Here is a 16,508-nt window from a genome sequence, read left to right as displayed (position 1 = left end):
GGAGTGGAGGAAGAGGAGGAGGAGGAGGAGGAGGAGGAGGAGGAGGGTGGTGGGAGTGGAGGAAGAGGAGGAGGAGGAGGGTGGTGGGAGTGGAGGAAGAGGAGGAGGAGGAGGGTGGTGGGAGTGGAGGAGGAGGAGGAGGGTGGGAGTGGAGGAGGAGGAGGAGGGTGGTGGGGAGTGGAGGAGGAGGAGGAGGAGGAGGGTGGGGGGGGAGTGGAGGAGTCGAGGAGGAGGAGGCAGGAGAGGGAGAGGGTAAGGAGGAGGATGAGGAGGAGGGTGGGTCGGGGGGAGGAGGAGGGGGGTGGGGAGAGATAATGGGAACTGCAGATGCTGGAGAATCAACGTTAACAAAGTGTGGAGCTGGGATGAACACAACAGGCCAAGCAGCATCTCAGGAGCACAAAAGCTGACGTTACGGGCCCAGACCCTCTATCACAGACGGGGATGGGGAGAGGGAACTGGAATAAATAGGGCGAGAGGGGGAGGCGGACCGAAGATGGAGAGAAAACAAGCTTCAAAATCTCCCCTTCCCCCACTGCATCCCAAAACCAGCTCAGCTCGTCCCCTCCCCCCACTGCATCCCAAAACCAGCTCAGCTCGTCCCCTCCCCCAACTGCATCCCAACCCTGTTCTTCCTCTCACCCATGACTCTGTCCCACCTCAAGCCACACCCTCCATTTCCTACCTCTACCTCATCCTGCCTCCTTGACCTATCCATCTTCCCTGGACTGACCTATCCTCACCCGACCTCACCTCTACTCTCCTCTCTACCTATCTTGTTTTCTCTCCTTCTTCGGTCCACCTCTCCCTCTCTCCCCTATTTATTCCAGTTCCCCCTCTCCCCATCCCCGTGTCAGAAGAAGGGGTCTAGGCCCCGAAACGTCAGCTTTTAGCTCCTGATATGCTGCTTGGCCTGCTGTGTTCATCCAGCTCAACACTTTGTTCACGTGGATTCTCCAGCATCTGCAGTTCCCCTTATCTCCTCCTCCTCCTCCTCCTCAACTCCTCCATTGCCCCCCAGCCCACTCCTCCTCCTGCTCCGTGATAACAAAGGAGGAGCAAGAGGAGGGTTGGGGGGGGGGGGGGGGAAGGAGGAGGGTGGGGGGTGGAATGAGGAGGAGGGTAGGGGGTGGAAGGAGGAGGGTGGTAGGAGGGAAGGAGGAGGGTGGTAGGAGGGAAGGAGGAGGGTGGTAGGGGGGGAAGGAGGAGGGTGGTAGGGGGGAAGGAGGAGGGTGGTAGGGGGTGGAAGGAGGAAGGTGGTAGGGGGGGGAAAGGAGGAGGAGGAGGGTAGGGGGGAAAGGAGGAGGAGGCAGGTAGGGAGGAGAAGGAGGAGGGTGGGGGGGAGATGAGGAGGAGGGTAGGGGGTGGAAGCAGGGGTGGTAGGAAGGAAGGAGGAGGGTGGTAGGGGGGGAAGGAGGGGGGTTGGGGGAAAGGAGGAGGAGGAGGGTGGGGGCAGAGAATGAGGAGGGTTGGGGGCAATGAGGCGGCTGCTAGGGGCTGGAAGGAGGAGGCAGCTAGGGGCTGGAAGGAGGAGGGGGGTGGGGGGAGAAAGAGGAGGGAGGTGGGTGCTGAGGGGGAGGTGGAGAGTGGGGGCAAAGGAGGTTGTGGAGGAGGGTGGGGGGGTGCGGGGGGGTGGGAAGGAGGAGGAGGAGGGTGGGGGGGGGTGGAAGGAGGAGGAGGGTGCGGGGGGGTGGAAGGAGGAGGAGGGTGGGGGGGGTGGAAGGAGGAGGAGGGTGCGGGGGGGTGGAAGGAGGAGGAGGGTGGGGGGGGGGTGGAGGAGGAGGAGGGCGGGGGTGGTTGAGGAGCGGGGTCCGGGCTGCGGGGGCCGGTCCCCGTGAGCGGGTCCGGGCTGCGGGGGGCCGGTCCCCGTGAGCGGGTCCGGGCTGCGGGGGCCGGTCCCCGTGAGCGGGTCCGGGCTGCGGGGGCCGGTCCCCGTGAGCGGGTCCGGGCTGCGGGGGCCGGTCCCCGTGAGCGGGTCCGGGCTGCGGGGGCCGGTCCCCGTGAGCGGGTCCGGCTGCGGGGGGCCGGTCCCCGTGAGCGGGTCCGGGGCTGCGGGGGCCGGTCCCCGTGAGCGGGTCCGGGCTGCGGGGGCCGGTCCCCGTGAGCGGGTCCGGGCTGCGGGGGCCGGTCCCCGTGAGCGGGTCCGGGGCTGCGGAGGTGGAGGGTGGGGGCAAAGGAGGTTGTGGAGGAGGGTGGTGGGGATAGGAAGAGGAGGGTGGGGGGGTGGAAGGAGGAGGAGGGTGGAGGGGTGGAAGGAAGAAGAGTGTGGGGGGGGAGTTGGAGGACGAGGGTTGGTGGGGGGGGGGGAGAAGGAGGAGGGTGGGTGGGGGTGCTTGAGAGTGTGGTCCAGAACTGCAGGGGCCAGTCGCTGTGAGGTCAGGACCGAGGGGGCAAGTCGCCGTGAGCGGGTCAGGACCGAGGGGGCAAGTCGCCGTGAGCGGGTCAGGACCGAGGGGGCAAGTCGCCGTGGAGCGGGTCAGGACCGAGGGGGCAAGTCGCCGTGAGCGGGTCAGGACCGAGGGGGCAAGTCGCTGTGAAGTGGGTCAGGACAGCGGGGGCAAGTCGCTGTGAGCGGGTCAGGAGTGCGGGGGGCCAGTCACTGTGAGCGTCTCAGGACTGCGGGGGGCAACTCCCTGTGAGCGTCTCAGGGCTGCGGGGGGGCAAGTCCCTGAGAGCGCGTCAGGGCTGCGGGGGGCAAGTCCCCTGTGAGCGCGTCAGGGCTGCGGGGGGGCAAGTCCCTGTGAGCGGGTCCGGGCTGCGGGGGGCCAGCCCCTGTGAGCGGGTCCGGGCTGCGGTGGCAAACCGCTGTCAGCGGGGACAGGGCTGCGGGGGACAGTCCCTGAGAGCGGGTCCGGGCTGCGGGGGGACAGTCCCTGTGAGCGGGTCCGGGCTGCGGGGGACAGTCCCTGTGAGCGGGTCCGGGCTGCGGGGGACAGTCCCTGTGAGCGGGTCAGGGCTGCGGGGGAAATCGCTGTCAGCGGGACAGGGCTGCGGGGGGCCAGTCCCTGTGAGCGGGAGAGGACTGCAGGGGCCCAGTCATCAGCAGATGTACTCTGAGTAAGTACACTGTTTTGAAGGCGAGAGGTCCAATGATATCAGTTAAGCCCCCCTTGTTTTTGTATTGTGTACTTCTGACATATGCGCAAATGGACAACCTCACTCTCCTGCAAAGCTGCAGAATGAATCATGCTGCAATATTGTCAACTCTCAAATGAGCACTGATACGTTAGTAAATCTCACATCAATAAACTTACCTCTCAAGGTTCTCGCCTTCTAGAACTGTTTGTACTAGTAAATAACTCAAGCGAGGATGTTTGGCAAAGTGTTTCTTTGATCTGAACTTATTTTTCATCACCTTGCTGAAATCACGCACATCTTCACCTGATGTTGTCTAAAAATGTAAAATAAATCAAATTTAGTTAAGAATTAATAATGAACCAATCTACTCAACTCACTCTATAATCCACGCTTTCCCTGCTAAATGTCTTTGAAGATGTAAAATTAAAGAGTCTGCAATTCTGAGGGAAAAAGTCGCTATCTTTCTGTAAGATTATGATAAAGGTTAGATATGTCTGAATGGGAGTTTCGAACAATTAAGCTTGAGTTTCATACAGTCGTACAGCATGAAAAAAGATCCTTTGGTCCAACCAGTCTATGCTGATCACAATCCCAAACTGAACTAGATACACCTGCCTGTGCTTGGCCCATATCTCTCCAAAGATTTCTATCATCTTTCTATCTTCCGGCTACAACATCACCTCAACAGAATTCTCCATCTTGTGGTCAAATACTAAAACTATACAATTAACTCATTTCAAATGATACACAGATCCAGGATTCACATTAGTGGCCTTCTGGTTGAATTGCTAATTATTTTAACAACAGTGCATTTTTTGTCCAATTATGCCATTATGCCACTGATCCAAAATTCATCTCATTGGGTTTTTTTTTTTGGTTTTTTGTATTGAGTCGAAGATGAGATCAATACATTGGTGAGAAATTATCTTGGTTTGCAGATTCAAAGTCACTATAGTCCCAGACGGGACCACAGGACTGCTCTCACAGTGGACAGAGAGATAACTGGAGGTGGTTTAAATTGAAGGTTGCCACACCTCAGATGAGGAGACAGGTTGAGAAGGAGACTCCTTCAATTGTAACTTCAGACACTGTAGTATTCCATGCTGTTGGTATCATTCTGAATTACAAACCAGCCAACTGAGCTAACTGGCTCCCAGGCAAAATATACAATCAGTTTGGATAGATATGAACACCAAAGGAAAGTCGTCACAGCTGTGACAGTTTCAGATTCATGCATCCCCTGACAGAAGATACAGTCCAGGAGAGCATACAGTCTATAGACCAAGAGGTAATCGGATCTTGGAAGAAAGATGTTACAATAAACTGTGAATCCAATTGGCACAGGTAGCATGGAGGATTCTTTGTATATTCACGGGATGTGGATGTTGCTGGCTGACCCCAATATATGAGGAACGGACGGCTGGAGGAGGCGGGGGGGGGAAAAGGAGCAGGACGCGGCGGGGGAAAGGAGCAGGACGGCGGCGGGGGAAAGGAGCAGGACGGCGGCGGGGGAAAGGAGCAGGACGGCGGCGGGGGAAAGGAGCAGGACGGCGGCGGGGGAAAGGAGCAGGACGGCGGCGGGGTGAAAGGAGCAGGACGGCGGCGGGGGAAAGGAGCAGGACGGCGGCGGGGGAAAGGAGCAGGACGGGGGGGGGGGGAAGGAGCAGGACGAGGGGGGGGGGGAAGGAGCAGGACGAGGGGGGGGGGAAGGAGCAGGACGAGGGGGGGGAAGGAGCAGGACGAGGGGGGGGGGAAGGAGCAGGACGAGGGGGGGGAAGGAGCAGGACGAGGGGGGGGGGGAAGGAGCAGGACGAGGGGGGGGGGGAAGGAGCAGGACGAGGGGGGGGGAAGGAGCAGGACGAGGGGGGGGAAGGAGCAGGACGAGGGGGGGGGGAAGGAGCAGGACGAGGGGGGGGGGAAGGAGCAGGACGAGGGGGGGGGGAAGGAGCAGACGAGGGAAGGAGCAGGACGAGGGGGGGGGAAGGAGCAGGACGGGGGGGGGAAGGAGCAGGACGAGGGGGGGGGGAAGGAGCAGGAAAAGGGGGGGGGAAGGAGCAGGACGAGGGGGGGGGTGAAGGAGCAGGACGAGGGGGGGGGAAGGAGCAGGACGAGGGGGGGGGAAGGAGCAGGACGAGGGGGGGGGAAGGAGCAGGACGAGGGGGGGGAAGGAGCAGGACGAGGGGGGGGGGGAAGGAGCAGGACGAGGGGGGGGGGGGAAGGAGCAGGACGAGGGGGGGGGGGAAGGAGCAGGACGAGGGGGGGGGAAGGAGCAGGACGGGGGGGGGGGGAAGGAGCAGGACGAGGGAAGGAGCAGGACGAGGGGGGGGAAGGAGCAGGACGGGGGGGGGGGAAGGAGCAGGACGAGGGGGGGGGGAAGGAGCAGGAAAAGGGGGGGGGAAGGAGCAGGAAAAGGGGGGGGGAAGGAGCAGGACGAGGGGGGGGGGAAGGAGCAGGACGAGGGGGTGGGAAGGAGCAGGACGAGGGGGGGGGAAGTGAGCAGGACGAGGGGGGGGGGAAGGAGCAGGACGAGGGGGGGGGAAGGAGCAGGACGGGGGGGGGGGAAGGAGCAGGACGGGGGGGGGGGAAGGAGCAGGACGGGGGGGGGGGGAAGGAGCAGGACGGGGGGGGGGGAAGGAGCAGGACGGGGGGGGGGAAGGAGCAGGACGGGGGGGGGAAGGAGCAGGACGGGGGGGGGGAAGGAGCAGGACGGGGGGGGGGGGAAGGAGCAGGACGGGGGGGGGGGGGGAAGGAGCAGGACGGGGGGGGGGGGAAGGAGCAGGACGGGGGGGGCAAGGAGGAAGGGAGATGAACACAGCAGACAGGCTGACATCAACTCAACACCAAGAATATTCAGACCCCTTCAGAAGCGTTTCTCCCTGCGACTCCTGAAACAGACACTCGCAGCCATGCGCCGGCACCTCCACACACTGCAATCCAGCCTGCCCAGCTCAGAGCCTCCCTCTCCCAGACCTGCACATGACCCCTGCTGTTTTTTTATCCTCCGCAGGATCCACAGACTGAACACCCAGTTCCACTCAGCTTTACTGGACACCAAAAATCCCAAGTACAACCAACTCACGGGCCCCTGCCTCCCACAAGAGGATTCCTGCGCCTCCCAAATCCCGAGTCTGTACCTGCCCCCCGCGCCATTGACCATGAAGACACGGCCGGAGACGCCACCGATGACGTCACATCCACCTCCGCCGGCCGCACCACTTCCAGAACCGCTGCTGCAGTCACCACCTCCACTTCCAGGTACAACACCTCACGCACCACCCTCACCGCAGCTGCTGCCGCCCACCCCGATCCTCCAACCGCCGACGGAACCCCCGCCCACAGCCGAAGCCGACGGAACCCCGCCCACGGCCGACGACCTCATCGCTCCGCCCACAGCCAGCAGCCCCAGCGGAGATAGCCACACCCGGCCCTGCCGCATGTTCACCGTCTCCCCAGACCTCCCACTCGCTGAGGACGAACGGTCAGTCCTCAGGAAGGGGCTCACCTTTGTCCCCTACAACCACACATCAACCAATACCAGTCACGATTGGACATAGAGCAGTTTTTCCACCGTCTTCGCCTCCACGCCTACTTCTTCAACCGGGAGCCGAACCCTCCCTCCACTGACCCCTTCACCCTCTTCCAACACAAGTCCTCCTCCTGGAGACCACCCCCAGGCCTCCTACGCTCCCTCAACCTCTCCTTCTCCAACTGCCGTCGAGACATGAGCCGCCCTCAATCTCTTCACCCCTCTCACCCAATCCAACCTCTTCCCTGCAGAACGGGCAGCCCTCCGCTCCAACCCCAACCTCACCATCAAACCCCCAGACAAGGGTGGCGCAGTGGTAGTATGGCGCACTGACCTCTACATCGCCGAGGGCAGACGCCAACTCTCTGACACCACCTCCTACCGCCCCCTTGATCATGACCCCACACCCGAGCACCAAACCATCATCTCCAACACCGTTCATGACCCCACCGCCTCCAACCTCATTGTTCCCCAACCCCGCACGGCCCGTTTCTATCTCCTTCCCAACATCCACAAACCTGCCTGCCCTGGTCGACCCATCGTCTCAGCCTGTTCCTGCCCCACCGAACTCACCTCCACCTATCTGGACTCCATTTTCTCCCCTGTGGTCCAGGAACACCCTACCTACGTCCGTGACACCACCCACTCCCTCCCCCTCCTCCAGGACTTCCAATGTCCTGGCCCCCAACACCTCATCTTCACCATGGACGTCCAGTCACCTATACACCTGCATTCCGCATGCAGATGGCCTCCAGGCCCTCCACTTCTTCCTGTCCCGCAGGCCCGACCAGTCCCCCTCCACCGACACCCTCATCCGCCTAGCCGAACACGTCCTCGCCCTCAACAACTTCTCTTTTGACTCCTCCCACTTCCTACAGACTAAGGGGGTGGCCATGGGCAACCGCATGGGCCCCCAGCTATGCCTGCCTCTTTGTAGGTTACGTGGAACAGCCCCTCTTCCCGCACCTACACAGGCCCCAAACCCCACCTCTTCCTCCGGTACATTGATGAGTGTATCGGCGCCGCCTCTTGCTCCCCAGAGGAGCTCGAACAGTCATCCACTTCACCAACACCTTCCACCCCAACCTTCAGTTCACCTGGGCCATCTCCAGCACATCCCTCACCTTCCTGGACCTCTCAGTCTCCATCTCAGGCAACCAGCTTGGAACTGATGTCCATTTCAAGCCCACCGACTCCCACAGCTACCTAGAATACACCTCCTCCCACCCACCCTCCCTCAAAAATTCCATCCCATATTCCCAATTCCTTCGCCTTCGCCGCATCTGCTCCCACGATAAGACATTCCACTCACCACACATCCCAGATGTCCAAGTTCTTCAAGGACCGCAACTTTCCCCCACAGTGATCGAGAACGCCCTTGACCGCGTCTCCCGTATTTCCCGCAAACACATCCCTCACACCCCCGCCCCCGCCACAACCGCCCAAAGAGGATCCCCCTCGTTCTCACACACTACCCCACCAACTCTCGGGTACAACGCATCATCCTCCGACACTTCTGCCATCTACAATCCGACCCCCCACCACCCAAGACATTTTTCCATCCCCACCCCCTGTCTGCCTTCCGGAGAGACCACTCTCTCCGTGACTCCTTGTTCGCTCCACACTGCCCTCCAACCCCACCACACCTGGCACCTTCCCCTGCAACCGCAGGAAATGCTACACTTGCCCCCCACACCTCCTCCCCTCACCCCTGTCCCAGGCCCCAAGATGACATTCCACATTAAGCAGAGGTTCACCTGCACATCTGCCAATGTGGTATACTGCATCCAGCTGTACCCGGTGTGGCTTCCTCTACATTGGGGGAAACCAAGCGGAGGCTTGGGGACCGCTTTGCAGAACACCTCCGCTCAGTTCGCAACAAACAACTGCACCTCCCAGTCGCAAACCATTTCCACTCCCCCCTCCCATTCTTTAGATGACATGTCCATCATGGGCCTCCTGCAGTGCCACAATGATGCCAGCCACCCAAAGGTTGCAGGAACAGCAACTCATATTCCTCCTGGGAACCCTGCAGCCTAATGGTATCAATGTGGACTTCACCATTTTCAAAATCTCCCCTTCCCCCACCGCATCCCAAAACCAGCCCAGTTCGTCCCCTCCCCCAACTGCACCGCACAACCAGCCCAGCTCTTCCCCCTCCACCCACTGCATCCCAAAACCAGTCCAACCTGTCTCTGTCTCCCTAATCTGTTCTTCCTCTCACCCATCCCTTCCTCCCACCCCAAGCCCGCACCCCCATCTACCTACTAACCTCATCCCACCTCCTTGACCTGTCCGTCTTCCCTGGACTGACCTATCCCCTCCCTACCTCCCCACCGATACTCTCTCCACCTATCTTCTTTTCTCTCCATCTTCGGTCCGCCTCCCCCTCTCTCCCTATTTATTCCAGAACCCTCACCCCATCCCCGTCTCTGATGAAAGGTCTCGGCCCGAAACGTCAGCTTTTGTGCTCCTCAGATGCTGCTGGGCCTGCTGTGTTCATCCAGCCTCACATTTTATTATCTTGGATTCTCCAGCATCTGCAGTTCCCATCATCTCTGACATCAGCTTCCCTGCGTCTCTGATGCTGCTTGTCCTGCTGTGTTCATCCAAATCAACACCTTGTTACCCCCCCATTCTCCTTTGTTTGTGTTTTCTTGCTCTTCCTCCCTCCCTCTGATTCTCTCCCCCTCTCTCACCTCTGCTGGCTCTAATTTCACTCCTTGTCATGTTCCCCCTTATTTCCATCTTTCTGTCCCTTCTCTCTCTCTCTCCGCCCACAAACTCACTCTGGCTTTATTCACAGAGAGTACAAGAGGAAAGGGAAACCAAAGCACGCAGCGCCTTCGGCTGAGAGAGAAATGAAGAACTGCCGGAGATTTTCCAAACCCTGATACAGGGGTTGCCTCTCTCTCTCTCTCGACAGTCTCTGTGACTGCCCCATCAAACCCCACACCCATTCCCGTCCCATGGTGTCTCTCCACAAACCCACCTCCGGGTGGAAATGCAAACACAAGTTGCTGGAAATGCTCAGCATCTGTGAAGAAAAAGTCCCGAGGTAGCGTTTTGGGTGCGATGACCCCTTTCCCTCTGAGCTCCGGCTAGAAATGCTCCAGCCTCTGAGACACGGTCCCCTTGAGGTCGGAGAGCTGCGGCTCCACCTCGGCTGTTCGCTTGGCATCAGGAGCTCCCCTCAGCCCCTGGAAGGGGTATGATCACCCCCTAACCTTATACTGACAGTGGTTGTGTCCTTCCCTCATCCCCGGGAGCCCCTCCTGCCTTCTCACCTTGTTGCCGGGGTGCTATTTGACTACGGAGGGCTGTGCGATAAAGATCCTACTTCCCACAGCGGCAGAGGGAGGGGGCATCCCTTCGCTTCTAAAACACCTCCTCCCATCCAATCTTGTGGCAATGGCTGTTGGGCTGCAGAAAGCGGCGCTGCCCGTGACCCCAAACCTCCCTACAACACCCCTCTCCTAATCCGACCCTTTTGCAGTAGCTGTCGGCCACTCAGTCACTGGGCTGTACAATAGTGACTCTCCCCATGTCCACTCACTTCCAGGACGGCTATCCTCCAACCCCGACCCCATCCCATCCGCCTCCTTCCCTTTACCATGTGGTACGAGAGCTGCAGGCTGGTCGGCTACGGAAACCCGCGCAAGGCTGGATAATAGACACCCTCCCAATGTCCCCAGCCTTCCCCTCACCCGGGGAGGGGAATTCTCACCCCCAAAACATCCATTCCCAACACCTCGCTTTGGGATAGGAGCGGCGCAGGATGTGAAACAGGGACCGTGCTCATGTCCCCAATCCTCCCTTCACCCCAAACCACCACCCCCAGCTTACCTTGCAGTAGGACATAGTTGTAGGCTGCTCAGCTACGGAAGGCGTCGCGGACCCGTGGCCGGATGCTCGGGGAGCGCGGGCTCGGTGCCAGGCAGCTGTGCCCAGGCGCCGGGTGAAGAGGCCTTCTCCCACCTTGGATCCCCGCTCCCGACGCAGGGCCGAGCCACTGAGCAGCGAGCGCTCCAGCAGCCCGTATGCCTGCTCCCAGCCCGGTGGTCATGCTGGAGGCCGCTGGAGAACATGAGGTTGTAGGGGTCCGGGAGCGTGGTGCGATGATCCCCGCTGCCGAACAGCTGGGTCCTCAGAACCCTCCTGGGAAAAGGGATCGAGACAGCGGACTCGTCGCCGACGGAGAGCGGGGGAAAGGCGTGAGTAGGAACAGGAGAGGAAGGGGATTTACTGAGAGGGAGAAAGAGACAGACTCTGTGTGTGTGTGTGTGTTTGTGTGTGTGTGTGTGAGAGAGAGAGAGGGGATTAGAAATGCAGTCTGATTGCGGATGGGTTGGGTTTAAATAGAGATTTTTAAACTTCGTTCAAAAAAACTCACAATGCTCCCTGCTGAGCGGGTGGAGAGGCTCGGATAGAGAGGAAGAGAGACACAGGGGGGCGGGGGGAGAGGGGACAGAGAGAGGTTCACAGGGAGAGACGGAGAGACAGGGGAGACAGGGGAGAGAGAACGGCAGAAGCACACACAGAGGGAGCCAGATACAAGACGAGAGATAGAGAGGGGCGCACACAGAGACCAAAGAGACAGAGTAAGAGAGGAGAGAGGAGAGAGACAGAAGTGCACAGCGAGGTGGCAGAGACAAGACGACAGAGAGAGACAGAGACATAGAGTGAGGCACACACAGAGAGATGGAGAGACAGAGATTGTGTGTGTGGCGGGGGGTGGGTTTGGAGAAAATGGGAGAGAGAGACGCAGAGTCGTCGAGTTGTACAGCAGGGAAACAGACCCTTCAGTCCAACTCCTCCAGGCCGACCAGACACCGTAACTGACTAGTTCTGTTTGCCAGCCTGGAGCCCATATCCCTCCAGCCCCTTCCTATTCATGTGTCCCTGCAGGTGACTTCTAAATACTGTGAGTATAACAGCCTCTGTCACTCCTCTGGCAGTTCATGCCACACACAAACTACACTCGGGAGAACACGTTGGCGCCAAATCCCCCTCCCATCCTCTGAGAAAAGGAACCGGAAATGACATCACCAACCCAAGGAAACCGGAACACTGAAAGAGAAGGCGGGACCTAACTCCAGCGCTTCCCCGGATGCTCCCTGAAGATTTTACCCGGAATGGTGCAGAAACGTCTGCAAACTAACCTTCCAGCTCAGTGAGCAATCTGACATCCAGAACCTCAACCCTGAGCTACAAATCTTCTCAAAACTCGATAATGCTTTGCCACTTGATTAACAGATGCATCCTTTTTTAAAAAAAATAAACTTTTTTTGCTGGATGTATGACTGACTGACCAGCGTTTATTGTCCTTCCTTAACCGAGCCTTGGGAGCTCTGCAGACCAATGCTATCAACGTGGATTTCACAAGCATCAAAATCTACCCTCCCACCACTGCATCCCAAAACCAGCCCAGCTCGTCCCCTAATCTGTTCTTCCTCTGACCGATCCCCTCCTCCCAGCTCAAGCCAAACCCCCATTCCCTACCTACGAACCTCTTCCCGCCCCCTTGACCTGTCCGTCCTCCCCAGACTGACCTAACCCCTCCCTACCTCCACACCCACACTCACCTCTACTGGCTTCATGTCCGCCCCTTTTACTTAAGACCAGAAGACATCGGAGTGGAAGTACGGCCATTCGGCCCATCAAGTCCACTCCACCATTTAAATCATGGCTCAGGGGCATTTCAACTCCACTTCCCTGAACTCTCCCCGTTGCCCTTGATTCCTCGTGAGATCAAGAATTAGTCGATCTCTGCCTCGAAGGCATCCAACGTCCTGGCCCCGACTGCACTCCGTGGCAATGATTTCCACAAGCCCGCCACTCTCTGGCTTTACAAATGTCATCTCATTTCCGTTTGAAATTTACCCCCTCTAATTTTAAGGCTGTGCCCACGGGTCCTAGTCTCCCGGCCTCACGGAAACAACTTCCTAGCGTCCACCCCTTCCGAGGCAGACATTATGTTGTAAGTTTCTATTAGATCTCCCCTCAACCTTCTAAACTCTGATGAGTACAATCCCAGGATCCTTCGCCGTTCATCACACGTCAAACCTACCACTCCAGGGATCATCCGTGTGAATCTCCGCTGGACACGCTCCAGGGCTAGTATGTACTTTCTGAGGTGTGGGGCTCAAAATTGGACACGGTATTCTAAATGGGGCCTAACTAGAGCTTTATAAAGCCTCAGAAGCACATCGCTGCTTTTATATTCCAACCCTCTTGCGATAAAGGACAACATTACATTCGCTTTCTTAATTACGGACTCTACCTGCAAGTTAACCTGGAGAGAATCCTGGACCAACACTTGTAGATTCCTTTGTACTTGAGCTTTACGAATTTTCTCACCATTTAGAAATTAGTCCATGCCGTATTCTTTTTACCAAAGTGCAAAACCCCACATTTACTCACATTGAATTTCATCAGCCATTTCCTGGACCACTCTCCTAAACTGTCTAACTCTTTCTGCCGCCTCTCCACCTTCTCAGTACTACCTGCCTGTCTACCCATCTTCGTATCATCGGAAAACTTCGCCAGAATTACCCCGGTACCTTCATCCAGATCATCAATATGTAAGGTGAACAGCTGCGGCCCCGACACCGAAACCTGCGACACCAATCGTCACCGGTTGCCATGCCGAAAAATAGCCTTTTATCCCAACTCTCTGCCTTCTATCAGACAGCCAATCCTCAATCCAAGCCAGTAGCTCATCTTGAACACCATGGGCCCTCACCGTGCTCAGCAGCCTCCCGTGAGACACTTATGTAAGGCCTTTTGGAAGTCTAGATAGATAACATCCACTGGGTTTCCCTGGGCTAACATACTTGTTACCTCTTCAAAGAATTCTAACAGGTTTGGCAGGCACGACCTCCCCTTACTACATCCATGCTGACTTGTTCTAATCTGACCCTGCACTCCCAGGAATTTCAAAATCTCATCCTTGACAATGATTCAAGAATTTTATCAACTGCCGAGGTCGGGTTAATCGGCCTGTAATTTTCCACCTTTTGCCTTGATCCTTTCTTAAACAAGGGGGTTACAACTGCAATTTTCCAATCATCTGGGACTTACCCTGACTCCAGGGACTTTTGAAAGATCACATCCAAAGCCTCTGCTATTTCCTCAGCCACCTTCCTCAGAACTCTAGGATGTAGCCCTTCGGGGCCAGGAGATTTAGCAATTTTTAGACCTTTTAGCTTTTCGAGCACTTTCTCTTTTGTAATGCCTACCATACTCAACTTTGCCCCCTGACTCTCCCTAAGTGTTGGCATACTACTCATGTCTTCCACTGTGAAGACTGACGCAAAGTACTTATTAAGTCCTTCAGCTACTTCCTTATCTCCCATCACTAGCCTTCCAGCATCAATTTGGAGCGGCCCACTGTCTACCTTTGCCTCATGTTTGTTTCTTATGTATTGAAAGAAGCTTTCACTGTGATTTCTAATATGACTAGCTAGCCTACCTTCATATTTGATCCTCTCCTTCCTTATTGCTCGTCTGTCTCCTCTGCACCGATCTTCCCCTCTGTCCATCTTCAATCTGCCTTCCCCCTCTCCCTGTTTATTTCAGAACTGTCTCCTCCTCCCTCTTTTCTGATGAAGGGTCTCAGCCCGAAATGTCAGCTTTTGTGTTCCTGAGATGCGTGGAGGACATTCATCAGGATGTTCTGAGGGGGGTGAAGCATTTGAACTCGATGGACAGTCTGGATAAGTTTGAGATAACAGGAACTGTCAATGCTGGAGTCTGAGATAACACAGCGTGGAGCTGGAGGAACACTGCAGGCCAGGCAGCATCACTGTTTTATCTGGATAAGGTTGGCTTGTTTTCTTCCGAATAGAGAAGGTTGAAGAAGGTCCTGAAAAAATGGTCTGCATTCTGATGGGTCTAGGCGAGGGAAGCAGAACGACCATTCATGGGGTGGGAGGTTGGGGGAGCCGTGGGGGGGGGGGGGGGGGGGGGGGGGGGGGGGGGGGGGGGGGGGAGAGCGGGGGGGGAGAGATACATACATTTAAGCTAAAAGGCTCAGAAGTTCCTACTATCTCTTGAGGAAGCTTACTTGTTTTTGCACCCAAACTGTGGTGAGAATGTGGAACGCACTGACTGTGTGGGTGGTAGAGGCAGAAACCGTGATAACATTTAACAAGTCTTTGATTGGGCATTTGCGATGCCAAGGCATACAAGGCTCTGGGTCGAGTGCTGGGAAATGTGATGAGAATAGTTCGGGACTTGCATCTTGTGAGGGCACATACAATTTGCTGAAGGGTCTGTTCCATTGCCACAGCACTCTATTATGCTGTCCCTCAATGATCCTACGACAAGTAAGTGAAGGTTTACAGAAACAGGTACTTTTCAAGGACAATGCCAAGAGGAAAAGTGATGCGCAGGCAAAGTGCATGTAAGAATTTAACCAAGGATTAACACCATTGAAGAACTGGAATTTGTGCCAATGCACCAAACCTGCAGATGAAAATGCAGTGTCCAGTTTGATTGCAAACAGCAACAACCACCAGTTAGTAACATGATCAATGGAAATATCTGAATGCCTGTTGTTGTGATCTCAAGCATTTACCTGCGTCGAGTGAAATCCACCACCATAGTTCTGTTGCATCGTTGGCCACCTCGCAATCGGTGTTGCATAGTCAATATCATTCCTTGACAACGCTTGAAGCAAGGCATAAGCAGTGGTTTCCACAGTCATCGCAGAAGCCTGTGCTGCTTCAATTGGATACGGCTTCTCGTCCTCCAACAATGGAGACTTTCCAGGAACCAACATCAGAATCTGTCATTTGACAATGGGATTAGCTGAGAATAAAGTTTACATCATATAGATTTTTGTTTGCATTTCACCAACACAAGAATGGTTTTGCTGGTCAAGATCCAGCATTATCTCACCACTGATGTCTATAACATTCTCCATACTTCCCGCTCAGTGATGGGTCCTTTTGTTTGGGAAAAATAGGCACCTTCGAATGCAAATGAATCAAGATGAGCTTTAGTTTCTCATCAGGCTACATGGCAGTTATTACAAGATGTTAGGAACAAAAGGTGAAGGAGCAGATGAAACCATTCACCAGTCTGGATGATCTTCTTGCCCTCATCCTGAGGAGGCATCACAGATCTTAACTTACACGCAATTCAAATTATTTCATGCAATGACAAGACTGAATGTTCCGGACACTGCAAATGCCATGGCACCTGGCAGCATCCCACAAACTGTATTGGAACAATGTGCCCCAAGGTCACCACACCAACAGTAAATGTTTTCCAGTACATTTTTAAACACTTGCAACACTCACATTTCATCGAAAGATGACCTATCACGCAATCGGCAGACAAATTGTCCTGACCAATTATGACCTCAATGTATTCTCAATCATCAGCAAAGTAATGCAACATCTGGATGACAGTGCTGTCAAACAGCTGCACACTTAGGCTCAGTTTACTTTTCGTCATGCCACACTTCTCGTAACCTCTTTCAGGATTTACCACAAATATGATCAGAGATCCTGAGCTTGAAAAGGAAGGAAAGTGCAATCTGTCATTTCCACCAAGGCAACTTCTGACTGAATGTGGTGTTAAGCAGAGGAATAGAAAATTGAGTCAGTGGCATTCACTGGATACCTGCACTGGTTGAAGTCATGTCTTCATTTGAACCAAAGTGGAGACATGAACGTTCATTGAATATTGTCCAGGTGTCCAGCAGAATTCATGACTTTTCCAACAGTGAAGTCAACGATGAGAAAATACAGTGAGACTTGGACAACGATCAGGCTTGGCCTGATAAAGGATCAGTAACATTTGCACCATACAAGTGCTAAGCAGCAATCAGCTCCAACAAGAGAGAATATGACCATATCACAAAATCCCATGTCCTTACCCTCACATCATCCTT

At 56.0% G+C, this 16,508-nt stretch overlaps 1 long non-coding RNA gene across 2 annotated transcripts in view; it reads right to left on the bottom strand.

The window, feature by feature from the left end:
- Positions 1-3,259: 3,259 nt before the first annotated feature.
- The window catches only part of LOC132208021 (uncharacterized), a 120,116-nt gene continuing 106,867 nt past the window's right edge, over positions 3,260-16,508 (bottom strand). For both annotated transcript variants that reach the window (XR_009444132.1, XR_009444133.1), the window contains 2 exons: positions 15,186-15,395; positions 3,260-3,391 (listed from right to left, as the gene is read on the bottom strand). This is a non-coding gene — a long non-coding RNA (uncharacterized LOC132208021). The remainder of the gene's footprint in view (positions 3,392-15,185; positions 15,396-16,508) is intronic.

This window comes from Stegostoma tigrinum, unplaced genomic scaffold, assembly GCF_030684315.1.
Source record: "Stegostoma tigrinum isolate sSteTig4 unplaced genomic scaffold, sSteTig4.hap1 scaffold_247, whole genome shotgun sequence".
Classification (NCBI taxonomy): domain Eukaryota; kingdom Metazoa; phylum Chordata; class Chondrichthyes; order Orectolobiformes; family Stegostomatidae; genus Stegostoma; species Stegostoma tigrinum.
This window is presented reverse-complemented; position numbering and strand designations above follow the sequence as displayed.